The 15,257-nt window shown below is 44.8% G+C and overlaps 1 protein-coding gene and 1 pseudogene across 6 annotated transcripts in view; one reads left to right on the top strand and one right to left on the bottom strand.

The window, feature by feature from the left end:
* The window catches only part of LOC138515929 (sodium/hydrogen exchanger 9B2-like), a 1,072,421-nt gene that overhangs the window by 421,244 nt on the left and 635,920 nt on the right, over positions 1–15,257 (bottom strand). The gene's annotated exons all lie outside the window — the stretch shown is intronic.
* Positions 7,191–9,342, top strand: LOC138515690 (ubiquitin-conjugating enzyme E2 Q2-like; annotated as a pseudogene).

Here is a 15,257-nt window from a genome sequence, read left to right on the forward strand (position 1 = left end):
TTTCTTCATACACAATGAAGGAAGATATACTTAGAGCGGCAGGGTCCATTCGGAAGTAACGATGAATGGATCCCAGATATGCAACCGCTGACTAAAATTGTAATTGCAAAGAACATTGCCTAGAAGTCGACATTCCCGTTTGGTCTACTGTTTACGTGGGAAGGCAAGCAACAAAGAGTCACAACCCCGGAGGAGGGACGGTCAGTGATGAACATGGAAGAAGAAGAGGCGCACACGTCTGATATGCCTGCCTGGGAGATGCCAACAGACCTTGAGAATGGTCTAGAAGAAGAGAAGGGTTTGGACGGATAGCAGGGACGTAGTTCTGAAAGGCCCCCAGGCCAAATGAAGGAAGGCATACCTGGTCTAATGGGACTACATGGTCCATATGGTTCTACGAGGGCTGTTTATAGGGAGTTGTGAGGGGGCACATATTGTAACAAGGAGGAGAGGGGCCAAAAGGGAGGGAGGGAGTAAAGGTTGATCTTGGAATCCGTTATGGGGTGTCGTTCACCCTTCCAGGAGAGATTGTTGGGGTTGAACCAGGTCCAATACCCCAGGATAGCATCTGGGGTGGTTCTTGGAAACTCAGGCCCTGACGGGGAAGAGGGTGGGCTGGGGGCGAAAGGGGGAGTTGGGTTTTGGAAAGTTGGGAGGTGTTCATAGAAGAATGGGGGAAGGAAGGAGAAGGTGAATGGGGAAGGGGGTTGAGACTTGTGCCTGCAGAGCACTTCAAAGTTGGGGTAAGGCTCTAGGAATGATATGAAGGAAAGGAAAGGGCCATTATGATTACAATGTCCAATAAAATCATATCGGGTAATGTTCAGGGTATAAACTCTCCAGTCAAACGTAAAAAAGTTGAGCAGATGATAAAACGCTATCAGGCAGGCATCATTATGCTCCAGGAGATCCATATAAAGAAGGCAGACAGATCGGTTCCCCGCTTTCACCACTTTGCCCATATTCATCAAGCAAACGCGCTGAGGAGAACTGCAGGAGTGTTGATAGGTTTCCGGGGCTCCATTCAAGCGCTAATCCTACACACATTTGAAAACAAGCTGGGGAGGTTCCTAGTGCAATTGGGACACAAAAGATTGACTATTTAACTATTTATGCACCAGACGTAAATCAGGTCAGTTTTAAGTTTGCGGTGGGGGTGATTGTCCTTACAGGGGATTTTAATTTGGTATGGGAGTCCATCAAAGATAGAAGTACGGGGAGTAACCAGGGGGGCAGTCCTTTACCTATGTGATTAAGAGAAGTCTTTGATAACTTGGCTCTTACGGATGTATGGCGGGCGAAGAAAGGGGAGGAAAGTGGGTTCACTTGTTTCTCACACGTATATCAGACATTGTCTAGCATTGACTATATCTGGGTCTGGACAGCCCTCCTGGGGGAGTGAATCTAGGAGCAATCTCATTGTCTGACCACACTCCACTAATAATCACAATACAGAGATGGAAACCGTGCAGAGGGTTGTGGGCATTGTCATTCCTGCAAGACATTATGTCAGATGAAACATCGATGGGAATACTGGGTGATAAGATAGAGGAATTCTTTGCTGAAAATGAGAATGGAGAAACTTCACAAGAAGGGATTTGGGAGGCCTTTAAAGCGATACTGCGTGGGGAAATTATTGCGATACAGTCCCAGAATCGGAAAAAGAAAATAGCTATGGAATTAGAACTTGAAGCCCAGATAGCGGAGTCCTTGCAAACTTTAGCTTAAAAAAAAAAAGAGTCGGGTTATATATAAAAGGCTGAAAGACTTTAGAGCACAGTTGGAGTTACTCTGCTCGCGTAGGGCGGAAGAATCTCTATTGTATACAAAGCAGCATTACAATATAAACGCGAACAGGGCACACAGAATCCTGGCAAGACAACTGAGACAGGCGGAGGCAAAGCGTACCATAAAAGTCCTGATACAGCAGGATAGGTTGATTGCAATGAGACAGAGAGGATAAACTCATTTGAGGAATTCTATGGTTCCCTATATAGGTCCGATAGCCCCGATCAGCATTCAGTAAAACAATAACTCTGCCAACTTCCATTGAAGAAATTGGTGGATTCCGATAGGGAGAGAGTAGAAGAGGAAATTACTGGGGAGGAGGTGGAGGCATAATTAAGGGCCTGCCACAAAACAAAACTCTGGGACAGGACGACTATCCGGCATATTTTTACCAAAGGTTCAGCACAAAACTAAGTTCAAGGCTTGCAGCTCTTTTTAACTCATATGGCCAGAAAGGAATGGCTACCCCTTCATTGACAGAGGCCGAAGTTGTAGTGCTAGGTAAGTCCAATAAGATTCCTAAGCTCTGTGGCTCTTATTGTCCCATATTGTCAAAATCTACACAGGGGTTCTGGTGGCTAGATTAGTGCCTCTCCTGCCAGATCAAGTGGGGACAGACCAATCTGGATATATATGGGGAGACACACAAGGGACAATACCAGGAGAGTGGCCCATCTAATAGAAAAGGTTGAACGGCGGCGAGTCCCGGCAGTACTGATAGTGTTCGACGCTGAAAAAGCATTCAACCGTGTTGAATGGCTATTTTAATTTGAGGCATTGGAGCGCATGGGGATGGGCCCTAGGTTCATACAGATGGTTAAGGTCATCTATAGCAGACCCTCAATGAGACTCTCGGCGCAAATCTCAGGCAAAACCTAGCCATACATGGGATAAGATTCGGGGAAGAACACAAAATAGCAGCTTTCGTCGATGATATGCTAATTACTCTGGCAAATCCAGAAATCTCAATACCAGGACTGTTGCAGGAACTCTCCAGGGTCGAAAATGTGTTGGGGCTAAAAGTTAATATGGCCATATTGGAACAGCTAAATTTAGGGCTTACAACAAACCACCTGACAGAAAGTGTCTCCTTTTAAATTGGCATCAGACAAGATAGCTTACCTTGGGGTGAACTTAGCTTACTCTATTTTGACCTTATATGGGGCAATTTTCCCAGAACTGCTCACTAAAATAAAGGTAGATTTAAATAGATGGAATCCAGTGACATTGATGAAGAATTCCCAGGTTTCATTAGCCAACAACCTTATTTACCTCCCCCCACCCTTTGTTAGTACTCACACAAGGAAGAGGGATGGAGCAATGAGGATGACCAGAAGCGGTGGCATTGAATTACCTAATTCTAGTGTCACATGAAACTACATTGGCATGTTTTGGTTGCCGTTATTCTGTGTGGCAAACAATGTATCAAGTCTGAACTTTTTTTTTTTTTTAGAGATATGCTATAGGGTTCGTCAGACCAGTGCCTGATACTTAACCACAACAAAACCCATTGTTTATACTAACCCTACAATTCTTTCCTTTGGCACATGTATTTTTCTCCACACCGTTGTACTTGCATAATGTACAGTGGCTGATTTTGTAGTTTTGGCTTGGTTTAAGATCTCTCTTTGAACTACCTATACAAACATTTATTTTTACTCCAATATACATGGAAAAAGTGTGAACAGTGCCGCAGTGTTATAACCCATCATCGGCCGATATGAACCAACTTATGAGAATAGTAATGCCAGCAGAAGCAAGACAGAAGCGAACAGAAAGGGTGACATGGCCAGTCGTCGACCCAGGTACAGGGGACGCCCTGGTACAGACCAAGGATAGGATAGTCACATCAATTGCGGAAGTATGCCCTAGCAAAACAGATTGGGCGAAAAGGTCGAACTGTAAACAGAATAAGGGCGAATCTTCCGCCAATTACTTGGATAGATTGAAGGTCGTGCTCACACAGCATTCTGGGATTACAAAGCCAGAAGAGATGGCACAGGAAGCTATAGCAAACTCGTTTGTTGCAGGGTTACTCCTGAAAGTACAGACACAACTTAAGAACGTGTGCATAGGATGGCAGACCAAGCCGTTAGTAGAGCTGCTTCCGGTAGTGAATCATTGTGTCGCTTGCCAAAAGCAGAGGAAGGAAACATTCGACAAAAAATGAATCACCTTACAGATGCAAAGTTGTCAGGGACAGCTCCAAGGAACGGCTCAATATTCAGTCAATAAGGCCCAAGGGGGGCCAACCAAGGGCCAGAGGCCGAGGCCAGCTAGGTCAACAGATGTACCAGATGCAGCAAGGAGGATATGGGGGACAACCACAACCACAGAGAAAATTGAGACAGTTTGATCAACAGCAGGGATGGGAAGCGTAGGGTCAGCAGATGCAGGGAAAAACCAGCAGGCTGCGAGAGCCATGGCACCAAACCTGTTAACGTGCAACAGGAAGAGCATTGGAAAAATGAATATCCACTTAGACCACAGAGACAACAGCAGCAAAGTGGCAACATGCTGACTAGTACACAAATGCCACAACAGGGCGGGTAGGTCCAGAGGCAGACCGCTCCAACGGGGCCGATGCCCCCTTTTTTAAACCCAAACTACAATCCCTTTGTCCCCGGAGAGCTGCAAGGGCAAAGGCGGATTCTAATGGTTTGTGACAATCAGAAGCGGGACTCTGGAATCACTGATGATTCCGGTCCATCAGGAGGTACCTTTTGTACAATGCCAGATTCAGGAATTCCAAGTTCCATGTCTGGTAGATACTCCAGCATATCGATCAGCTTTACGAATTAACCATTTTTTACATGTCCCTAAATCTGGGGACACAGTAAGAGCAGTAGGCATATCAAATACCACAGTAATACATCAGGTGGCAGAACCTCTTACCGTTACGTTGGAACCAACTATTGATCAGCATGCATTCTTTATCATTTCTATATAGCCTGTGAATTTATTAGGAAGAGATTTACTATGTAATATGAGGTGCAATATTTATTGGACCCCTGACGCAGTGTTTTAGAGGGTACCCTCAGACAATGTGGTAGCCATGATGGCTACACTCAGGGAAGAACCAGGGGAGGAAGTGGTGAAGGTAGATGAACAATGGTAGGAAGACATACAGGAATTGATTTACTCCATTGCAGGATGCTAGTGAGCCATGCACGACAATAAAGTAGGATACATACACACTGCCAACCCAGAAAGGATCAAATGAGATCCGTTTAAAAGATTACCCTGCACACCACAGTACTCCCTGACGCCAGAAGCAGGGATCACACCAGTTATTGAATCATTCTTGAATCAGGGAATAATAGTTCAGACCAGCAGCATATAACTATAACACACCCATTTTTCCTGTAAAGAAACCAGGAAATGAGGTATATCTATTCTTTCAGGACTTACGTGCCATTACCGCCGTAGCGATACCTTCCTTTCCTGTGGTGCCGAACCCAGCAACTATACTGAATGTATTCCCTCAGAAGCCACACATTTTACTGTGGTCAACTTGTGTTCAGCTTTCTTTTCAGTTCAGGACAGTCAATACGTGTTTGCATTTTCAAATAGGGGGGTCCAGTACACGTGGATCCATTTGCCCCAGTGGTATAGAGAGAGTTCCCAAACCTCTTCTTGCAGCATTTAAAGAAAGATTTGGATAATATAAAATTGCCATGGAAGTCAGTATTAATACAGTATGTCGATGATTTGTTAATAGCCTCTCCCTCATATGAGGCATGTAAAAAGGATACTAAAGTTTTCCTGACAGCATTGGCTGAGAAAGGACACAAGGCTTCTAGGAAGAAACTCCATTTATGTGTCTGCAAGGTGCACTATTTGGGATATGATATTACAAGGGGATGCCGGCTGATAATTGCATCTCAGAAGGAGACAGTCTATAACATACCAAGACCTTAGAACATAACACAAATGCAAGTTTTCCTAGGGGCAGTAGGCTACTGCCGGCAATGGATCACTGGATTTGTTGAAATAGTTAAACCCCTCCAAGAATACACAGGACTAAACACTATCGAACCACTGCAGTGGTCATCAAAGGCAGAAGAGGCATTCACCAGAATAAAAGGATTGTTAGCACAAGCATCCACATTGGGTCTTGCAGATTACAAAAAAGGATTTAGTCTGTACTGTCACAAGAGAAACCTGTTCACTTTGGTTGGTGCTTACACAAAAAGACAGGATCCATGGCAGACCCGTAGCCTACTGCAGCGAAGAGTTAGACACAGTGGTGGCAGGAATGCCTCCCTGTCTGCAATCTGTAGTAGCAGCAGCACACGTAGTGGAACAATGCGAAAACATCATATTGGGATCACCATTAGAGGCGGCTGTAACTCACGCAGTGGTGTCAATATTGAAAACAAAAACACAGTACATACCGGTCTCGAAAGCTAGCAAGTACAAAAAACTATATTAAATTCATCAAACATTATCTTGGCTAGAAGCTCTGTTCTGAACCCAGACCGGTTACCCACCCCAGAGAAGGGAGAACCACATGATTCCACCCCACACGATTGTGCGTCAGTGACAGATGGTCTAGTGATACCCTGCGTAGCTCTGTCCGATGTACCGCTGACAGTCCCAGATCTTGAGTACTTTGTTGACAGGTCTTGTTTTAGAAATCAGGAAGGGAAGGTAGTCTTGGGGTAAGTTTTGTGTGTAACCAGAGAAGTAGTGGAGAGTGGCAAACTGCACAAGTGGCCAAATTAGAGGCCCTGAAAAGAGCCTGCCAGCGGGCGGCTCAACAATCTGTTAACATTCATACCGATTTGCGATACGCATTAGGTGTAGCCTCTGACTTTGGCCAACTCTGGAAGCAGAAAGGCTTCATGACTTCAACTGGTACACCCATAAAAAACAGTATTAGGCCTGTTAGATGCCATAATGTTACCAAAGCAGATTGCCATCATCAAATGTGCCACCCACCAGGCACTGGATGGCCCTATTAGTTGCGGAAATGATTTTGCAGATCGAACTGCCAAGTTGCAGTCTCCCAAGAGGGCAATGAGGGGGTGCGTACTAGCTCTTTGCCGACTCAAGCACTCAGGCCCTGTGCTGAGCCAGCCCTCTGTGTAACAGGGCGGGATCTGTTTTTGCAGCACAGGCCCCCTGTGCATTGTGTATGTCCGAGTCTGTGCAATAAGGCCCCTTTGGGCTGTTGTTTTATCTGTGCACTCCTAGGACCGGTACAGAACTAGCCCTGGTGTGACAGCACAGTGGTGAAACATTTCCGCCCAGCCAGCGCCGCTCAGTTCTGGGCCCTAAGCCACCATTGCGAGCCCCAGACTGAAGGTACAAAGCCACCGCTGCCGCCCGCCCTCTTCTGGCGCAGGGTGTGGGTGTCAGGTCTCTCAGCGCCTGCCCTCCTCGGAAATTATGTTAAGATGTCCGTGTCAGGGATCAAGGCCGAGCTGAAGTTTCTCAAGTCTTTCTTTTACAAAAACAACAAGCGGTTCCATATTTGTGGACTGGAAACTGGACGTGCTGCACTGCTAGTTTATCTTGGGCAACAGCCGGCTTACCATCCTCTGTAACATTACGGAATTGTATCCCTCCTCAGCACCAATATGGTTTGTGGAATCAGATGATCCACTTCTTACCTCAGTATTGGAATGTTTGGAAGACATTAATAAGAGCAATACTTTGCTTCTGCAACAACTGAAGCGATTGATATGTGGCCTCTGCAGGTTGTACAATCTTACTCAGCACCCAGGTGTGGAGATGTTAGATCAACTCCTACCAACAGACCAGAATGGAACGACAGAAGAGGTGACATCAGAAGAGGAGGAAGATATGGGAGAGGAAATAGAAGGCTTGGATCATTTTGATATGAGGGACGAAGAGCCTGTCAATGGAAAAAAGTCGGAGGATGAAGGCATCGAGAAAGAGAACCTGGCAATATTAGGAAAAAAATCAGAAAGAATCAAAGACAAGTCCACTTAAATGGTGCTGTTTCTGGATCTGTGCAGGCATCTGATCGTTTTATGAAAGAGCTCAGGGATATATATCGATCACAGAGTTTTAAAACTTGGATTTATTCAGTGGAACGGTCAATGACAGCTTATATGAGTGGCATGTTAAACTTGTCAAGGTAGATGTCAGGTTTTCACATTCTGTACCTCACATTAACAAGGTTCCTAGGAGAAAAGGATATTGCAAACACTATTTCAGGTGGCTAAAATATTAAATACATTCTGTTTAGAAACTAGAACATTTTCTGTTTTAGTTAAGTAAATTTTTTCTTGTTCCTTAACTAACTTTCATTAGAAAGATGACATGTCCCCAAGCCAAGATGGAGGAACACTATCCCAATAGTGATTGGTTTCGTTTGCAGCAGGCAGTATTGTGATGTCACTTAGAATGTTCCTTACAAATTTAAACTGCCTTTCATTAAAGTATTCATCAGAGTAGGTCGTACATTTTTTAGCTCCAGTTAAAATAAAACAATAGTGTACTTTCACTAGGTGTAGAATCTTTTGTTTTAGTTCAATTTCTACCTTAGTAATCTCAGTCAAGAAAGAAGTTGCTGAAATCTACCATCAGAATATTCCAGTTGAACCAGTTGTTTGAACAGAGGAACCAATTGAAGAACAAGGACTAAGCTAAGTGCAATTCCGTTGTTTAATGTAGAAAGCTATTAGATGCTGCTCAAAAGACATTTTAACTTAAGACTTTACAAGTTCATTCATGGTACTTTTTAAGTCAAGTAATTTTATTATATTTGGTCAAACAAGAGTAGTTGAAGATTCAAGAAAAAGTATTACATTTTTTCAATTTAGACTTTTTTAAAACCAACTAATACTAACTAGGCGTGCGGATCGTTTTTTGCTGCATGTCTAATCTCTATTAACCTTATTTAACCTTTCTAACGTTTTGTAATTTTGTTTCGAGCATTCGTACGGAGCCGGAGCGCATAATTGAATCCTATGCGCGCGGTTAGAGAAAAAGACCCTACGACGTCGCGCGTGCGTTGCGGCCATTTTGAGATGAATCATTTTTTTCTCTGTGTCGCGCTTCGTAACGGACTCAAAGAAATAAAGACTTTTGTTTGGACAAATCGCTTCGGATTCAAGGCTAGTCAGTAATTTTATGAACAAGAGTTTTGTACTAAAGCTTTTTTCGAGGGAGAATTTTTTAAAAGAAAATACACCTTGTAATATTTTCGAAAATCCAGTACTGGCCAGCGGAATATTAGAATTTCTTCAGGAAGTTATCCAAGGTATTTACATTTAATAAACATATTATTTAGAAAAATACACTAAAGGAAATATTAAAAGGCTGAGTAACAACTACATAAATGGGTATCACTATTTATTTGTTTTAGAGAGTGATAAGCTGTATGTAGAGAGAAAAGAAAGAGAAAAAACTTCATATACCGCATCAAAAGCAGCAACATTTCTTACTGAAGCAGCCTAAGGGCAATTCAAGTTTAGGCAACAGGTAATTAGAGACATATTATAGTAATATAGAATAGTCAAAACATAAGTTTAAATATATTTTACTTAAGGCTGTGTTTTCTTTTAGGAACACCACTGATCCAAAAAACCCTTCCAGCGAAGACAGTCTGAAGTACCTGCAGTGGGAGTTCTTGTCTTTGTTTTGTTATCCATTCCCCTTTCCCCTTGGGTTTGCCTGGCCAATAGTTTTATAATATCAGGATTGTTGAGCAGGCAGGCTTTGGGGGCTAGGTGGGCCAGCTTCACTCCTGCAGGATCCAATTACTTCAGTACTTTGACAGTAGATCCTAACAGCCCATTGCATAGTTACCTCTTGAAAAAGAAGGCATAGAGTGTTTTCCTGAACTTCTCTTTTAAGGACAATTTCCCATTTGATCCACCATTTGTGAGAGTGTTTTCTCCTGTCCTGTCAGGCAGTTATGTCCTGGGAGGAGGTGCTCTGTGCATTGGTACTTCTTACAAAACAGGGATGGAGTAGTGCCTAGTCCATTGAGTCTGTTATCATGCCGATCAATATCACTTGTAAAAGGAAAAGACAGGGTGCAGTTCGGAGCCAATAAGAACCAGTATAATTTAACAGAAGCACCGCAATCTTACAAATCGCTAGTACAGATACATGAAAAAATGGTTAGTACAGACCTCCAAAAGAAGATGGTTCATTTGAACTCCTGGACCAATGTGGACATAAATACATAATATGTATATATTTCCAACACAGTCACAAGATATAAGTGCCCCATAGCAGCTGCACTGCATACTTAGCTACTAATTAATTTAGTGGCTAATCGGTTCACTGAACACCAGTATGTCAGAGCTTTCTCCAAAGTTGTTCTTAATGAGGAATCCCGGAGAAGTTTCTGGTCCTCTGAGATGTTAACCACTTTCTCCTTTATTTAAGAAGAAAATCTGCATACAGCAGTTCTGCATCAATATAATGAAGATTGCCAAAGCGCTTAGCGCAGGAAGTCTTGATTCTATTAAATACACGGAGGCGAGCATTATGCTTTTCTTCTTTATTACTGCCAAACACAGCAATTCAAATATAACCATTTTTTAAAAATAAACTTACCTTTTTTTTAAATAAAATAAACTTCTTTTGAAACATCAGAGTGTGAACAGTCTCTAACTTGAGCTCCACTACAACTCCCATGAAGCTCTCTGCGAGTAGTAGTCCCTGCCTCAGTGTCGCCCTCCAATGAGAGCCCTCCTGCTGGTATAAGATCCTCTTGACTACAGGTGCCTTCCTCTTCTTTTTTGATGAACTAAACTTTCTTGAGACTTGGTGTAGGTCCTAGGCTGCCGCTGAATACCTCGCTGCCTGCCTTTTTATCATCGAAATCCAGCTCTGTTTTTGCCTTCATCATTAGTCTCGAGCGTTTTCCTGCTCTTCCCCTTAAATAAAAGAGATAACACATTATGGAGGGGAATTCGCCAATCTCATCATCTCTGCCTGAAAGAAATATGTTAGATCTTCACATCTTTCATTGCATCCTTAGTGGAATTCCCTCAGGGAGGGATAATGCTCGCCTATGTGTCTTTAATAGAATCAAGACTTCCTGCGCTAAGCGCTTTGGCAATCTTCATTCTATGACAAGACCTGAGGCGAGCATTATGCTTGTTCAAAGCTCTGAACTACTGCCATAGCAATGTTTTCTACAGGCTTAAAGTAGAATGTTCTGAAAACTGAGTCACTAGACCAATCTGCCGCCCTCAGAATCTCCCGCAGTGGAACTCCGGCTACAAAAGCTCCTGAAGCCATAGATCCTCTTGTCGAGTGCGCTCCGAAGACAGAAATGTCTATGCCCACTTGCTCCATTACCTCTTTCGGAACTACAGCTCCAGATTGTGGAAGGTGCCCACGATACTTTGATAAGCTCTGAAGCTTCTTCTGAAAGGCCTGACAAGCACCATCTGCGCCTGAAACTCTGCACGCTATCAGGCTGAGGTTACTGTCCAGAATCAGGGGATGAGGCATGCCTTTCATATCTACTAGGAGATCTGCTCTGTGGGCAATCCTCTGCGGGAAATCCGTGGAAAGTTCCATCAGAACTGGAAACCAAGCTTGTGATCTCCATCTGGTGTCACTAGAACTAGCTCCGCCTTGTCTCTGCGGACCTTTGCTAGTGCCCTCGCCAGCATCGCGAAGGGGGGGAAAGGCATAATGAATGTGACCCTTCCAGCAGTGCAGGAAAGCATCCGTCCCGGTCGCTCCCGGATCCAGTCTCCAGCTGAAATACTTGGAGTTGTGAGTTTAGCCTTGACGCAAACAGACCTGAATTGAACGGCCCCCACTTCAGCTGTAGCTTCTCAAAGACCGATGTGTGCAACATCTAGTTGCTCGAATCTGTCAGGTACCAGGAGTTCCAGTCTGCTATTGCGTTCCTTGTCCCCGGAAGATATTCCGCCTTGACAGCTATCTCTTTCTCTAGACAATAGTGCCAGAAATCCTTGGCTAGTTCTGCCAACATCTTGGACTTTGTCCCTCCTAGTTTGTTGATATATCTTACTGCTGATATATTGTCCATTCTGAGGAGGATACAACATTTTGCTTTCTCTCTGGAGAATGCTTCAATTGCGAAGGAACCCACTAGCAGCTCCAGGCAATTGATATGTAATGCTAGTTCTTCTTGCAACCATTTTCCCCCTGTCTCCACTAGGCCACATCTTGCTCCCCAGCCTGATCTGCTGGCGTCTGATTCTATAATCATCTCTGGTATCTCCCCGAATATGGAGCATCCGTTCCAGGCCTCCATGTTGCTGAGCCACCATTGGATCTCTGATCTGCTCTCCTGGTCTAGAGTGACTAACTGGTGATATCTCCACCCTTTGCGTAGATATTTTATCTTGAGTCTCTGTAGAGCTCGGTAGTGAAGGGTACCTGGGAAAATCGCTTGGATCGATGCAGCTAGTAACCCAACTATCCTGGCTAGATTCCGAAGCGATATAACCGTCTTCCTCAGAGTCGATCTCAGATCTCTTTTTATAGATCTGATCTTTGGCATAGGCAGCTCTAAGGTGGCTTTCCCTGTCTCTATCATAAAGCCTAGGAATTCTGTTCTTTTGCAGGGGGCCAACACTGACTTTTCATAATTTATTAAAAATCCTAGCTCTGATATCAGAGACATGGCCCATTGCACTTGCTGTTGCAGTCTCTGTTTGTCTTCGGCCATGAACAGAATCTCATCCAGATATATGATCATTCGCAGCCCTTCGTCTCTCAGCGCCGCAGCGAGGGGTCTCATCAGTTTGGTGAACACCCAAGGGGCGGAAGCGAGGCCGAACAGAAGCGTCCTGAACTGCCACGTCTGCTCCTTCCATATAAATTGTAGGAAGTGGCGATACTGAGGTGCTATGGGAACTATCAGATACGCATCCTTCAGATCTAACCGAACTAGCCAATCCTCTTTTCTGAGTAGGTCGGCCAGGAGATGGATTCCTTCCATCTTGAAATGCTTGTAAACCAGCCAGCTGTTCAATTCTTTTAAGTTGATTAGGCCACACCTTCCCCTTTCTGTGCACTAAAAACATGTTGCTTAAGAAACCTAGTGAATGGTGCTACGCTCTTTCTATAGCTTGCTTCTCCGCTAGTGCCTGAATCGGTCACAGGTTTCCCCCTTTCTCACCTGTTTTCGTTACCTGATGACTTCCTTAGGAGGAGTCTTCTTTCGTATGGTTCGGGTCTATACAAGCCCGCTCGGCCGTCCTCGGCTTCCAGTGTTCGTTTAGCTTCGATGCCCGGGATCAAGGGGAAACTCCAGGAGGCTCAAGAAAGGGATAAGAAGCACGCAGAGGCGGTGCAAGGATTCCGGGAAGGCTGGATAAGAAGGAGGAAGGTAGGTTGGAAGAAGGGTTTCCTGGAACCAGGGAACAACAGAATAATACAAGGAAGAGTACGGAGCACACGCCTGATCACAGCTAGCAGCAGCGTTGAGACGCGCAGGGCCGCGGGGGAGTGTGGCCTCTTTATAGAGCATGCTGTATAGAACGCGAAGACTGGTGAGCGGCGTTCTGGGCTTGCCGCCATGTTGGCAGTATTATGGAGTGTAGCCCCCGACATGTCAGGGACCAGGAGGCCCAGAAAGGGCGAGTTCGATGGTTCAGGACAGCATGCCTCCTCCGAAAACCCGTCCCGCCGGGTTTGCCCGGGTGTATGAGATGGAACCTTCTGAGTAACCTGGGGGTATTTAAGTTTGAAATAGGTTCCCAAGTGCGTTCACTGGGGGGATATCCCTTCCATTCCACCAGGTACTGGAGGTGGCCACGTCTATATCTGGAATCACAAATTCTGGAGACCTCATACTCCAGTTGGTCATTGATGAGTACTGGATAAGGCCGGAGGTTAGTTCGAGAGGTCTGGACTTAGGGCTTCATTAAGGATGTATGGAAGACTGGGTGGATTTTCTTCCAGGAGTCTGGTAATTTGAGTCGAAAGGCCACTGGGTTGATGATTTCCTTTATAGGGAATGGCCCATAATACCGGGGAGCCAATTTATTTGGTCGCAGATGCCATGGCAGCAGCTTCGAGGATAGCCATACCTTATCCCCTATTGAGTAGGAAGGGCTCGGCCTTCTTTTGGAGTTCGCATACAGCTTGGTCTGGGTCCTGGACTTCTCTAATTGTTCTTTGGCTTCTCTTTGTACATTAATGAGTGTTTCAATCCAGGAGTCGACTGTTGGAACTGGTGTAGGATGTGGAAGGACAATAGGTAGAACTGAAGGGTGGAATCCATGGCTACAGAAAAAGGGCTGGTCTTAACGGCCGAGTGATCCGAGTTGTTATAAGCAAATTCTGCCACTGCTATTAAAAGGGACCAATCGTCCTGGACCTTGGTAGAGAAGCAACGAAGATACTGTTCCAGGGTTTGATTTACTCGCTCAGTAGCTCCATTGGTTTGGGGATGGTAGCCTGAGGAGAGGGCACGTTGAATTCCTAGTATCCGGCAAAGGTGTTTCCAGAACTGAGAAATGTATTGAGGCCCTCTGTCCGATATGATCTTGGAAGGGAGTCCATGTAGTCGGGAAATGTGTTCTAGGAAAATTCCAGCAAGTGCTGACGAGGATGGCAATTTATAAGGGGTGTAAAATGAGCCATATGAGTAAACAAGTCAATGGTGACCATGATGGTTGCGTATCCCCTGGAAGGCGGTAATTCCACAATGAAGTCTGTTGCTATGAATTCCCAAGGCTTTGTTGGTAGTGGAGGTTGCTGTAGTAGACCCGACGGTCTTTTGTTGTCGTGTTTGTTTTGATTACAGACAGAGCATGTCTGAACGTGCAGTTGTACGTCAGCTTTCATTCCGGGCCACCAGAATTGCCTTTGTATTAGTCGGAGGGTATTGGTAATACCACGATGTCCAGAGTAAAGGGTATCGTGACAGAGGTTTATTATCCTTTGTTGTAGTTTTTGTGTTGGAATAAGCAGGGCGTTATCTTTGAACAGGTATCCATGCTTAGTCTTCAAATTCCACTGGTTCTTGCCCGAGATGTCCTTCCAGAAATCAGAGGACTGAGTTTGCATGCAGACTTCATCTAGGAGACTAGTTGCCTGAGCTACAAATATTGTATGGGGAAACATCTTAGGAAATGTTCGGGCTTCAGGAGGTTCATAGTCAGGACGCCGAGGCAGGGGGTCAGCGATTATATTTTGTGTTCCAGGAACATGGTGAATCTGGAACTGGTATTGGGCAAAGAAGAAGGCCCAATGGGCCTGACGGCTGTTCCTGCATTCCAGGGCCTGTAATACTTGGAGATTTCGATGGTCCATGCGAACCTGGACAGGATGTTTAGCTCCTTGAAGTAAATGACGCCACTCGGTGAAGGCTTGACGGATGGCTAGCAGTTCCTTTTCTAAAATTGAGTAATGAGTTTCACTGGGGGTCAATGTCCGTGAAATAGGGTGTTCCTGTCAGGGCTGTCTTAGTTTAAGGCTTCCCTCCCTTCCTCCTCACCTGAATTATCCGTAGGGTTATCCTGTGGCTCTGAATTCCTTCCTGG

This window comes from Ambystoma mexicanum, chromosome 6q (genome assembly GCF_040938575.1).
Source record: "Ambystoma mexicanum isolate Mex_15411 chromosome 6q, UKY_AmexF1_1, whole genome shotgun sequence".
Lineage (NCBI taxonomy): Eukaryota > Metazoa > Chordata > Amphibia > Caudata > Ambystomatidae > Ambystoma > Ambystoma mexicanum.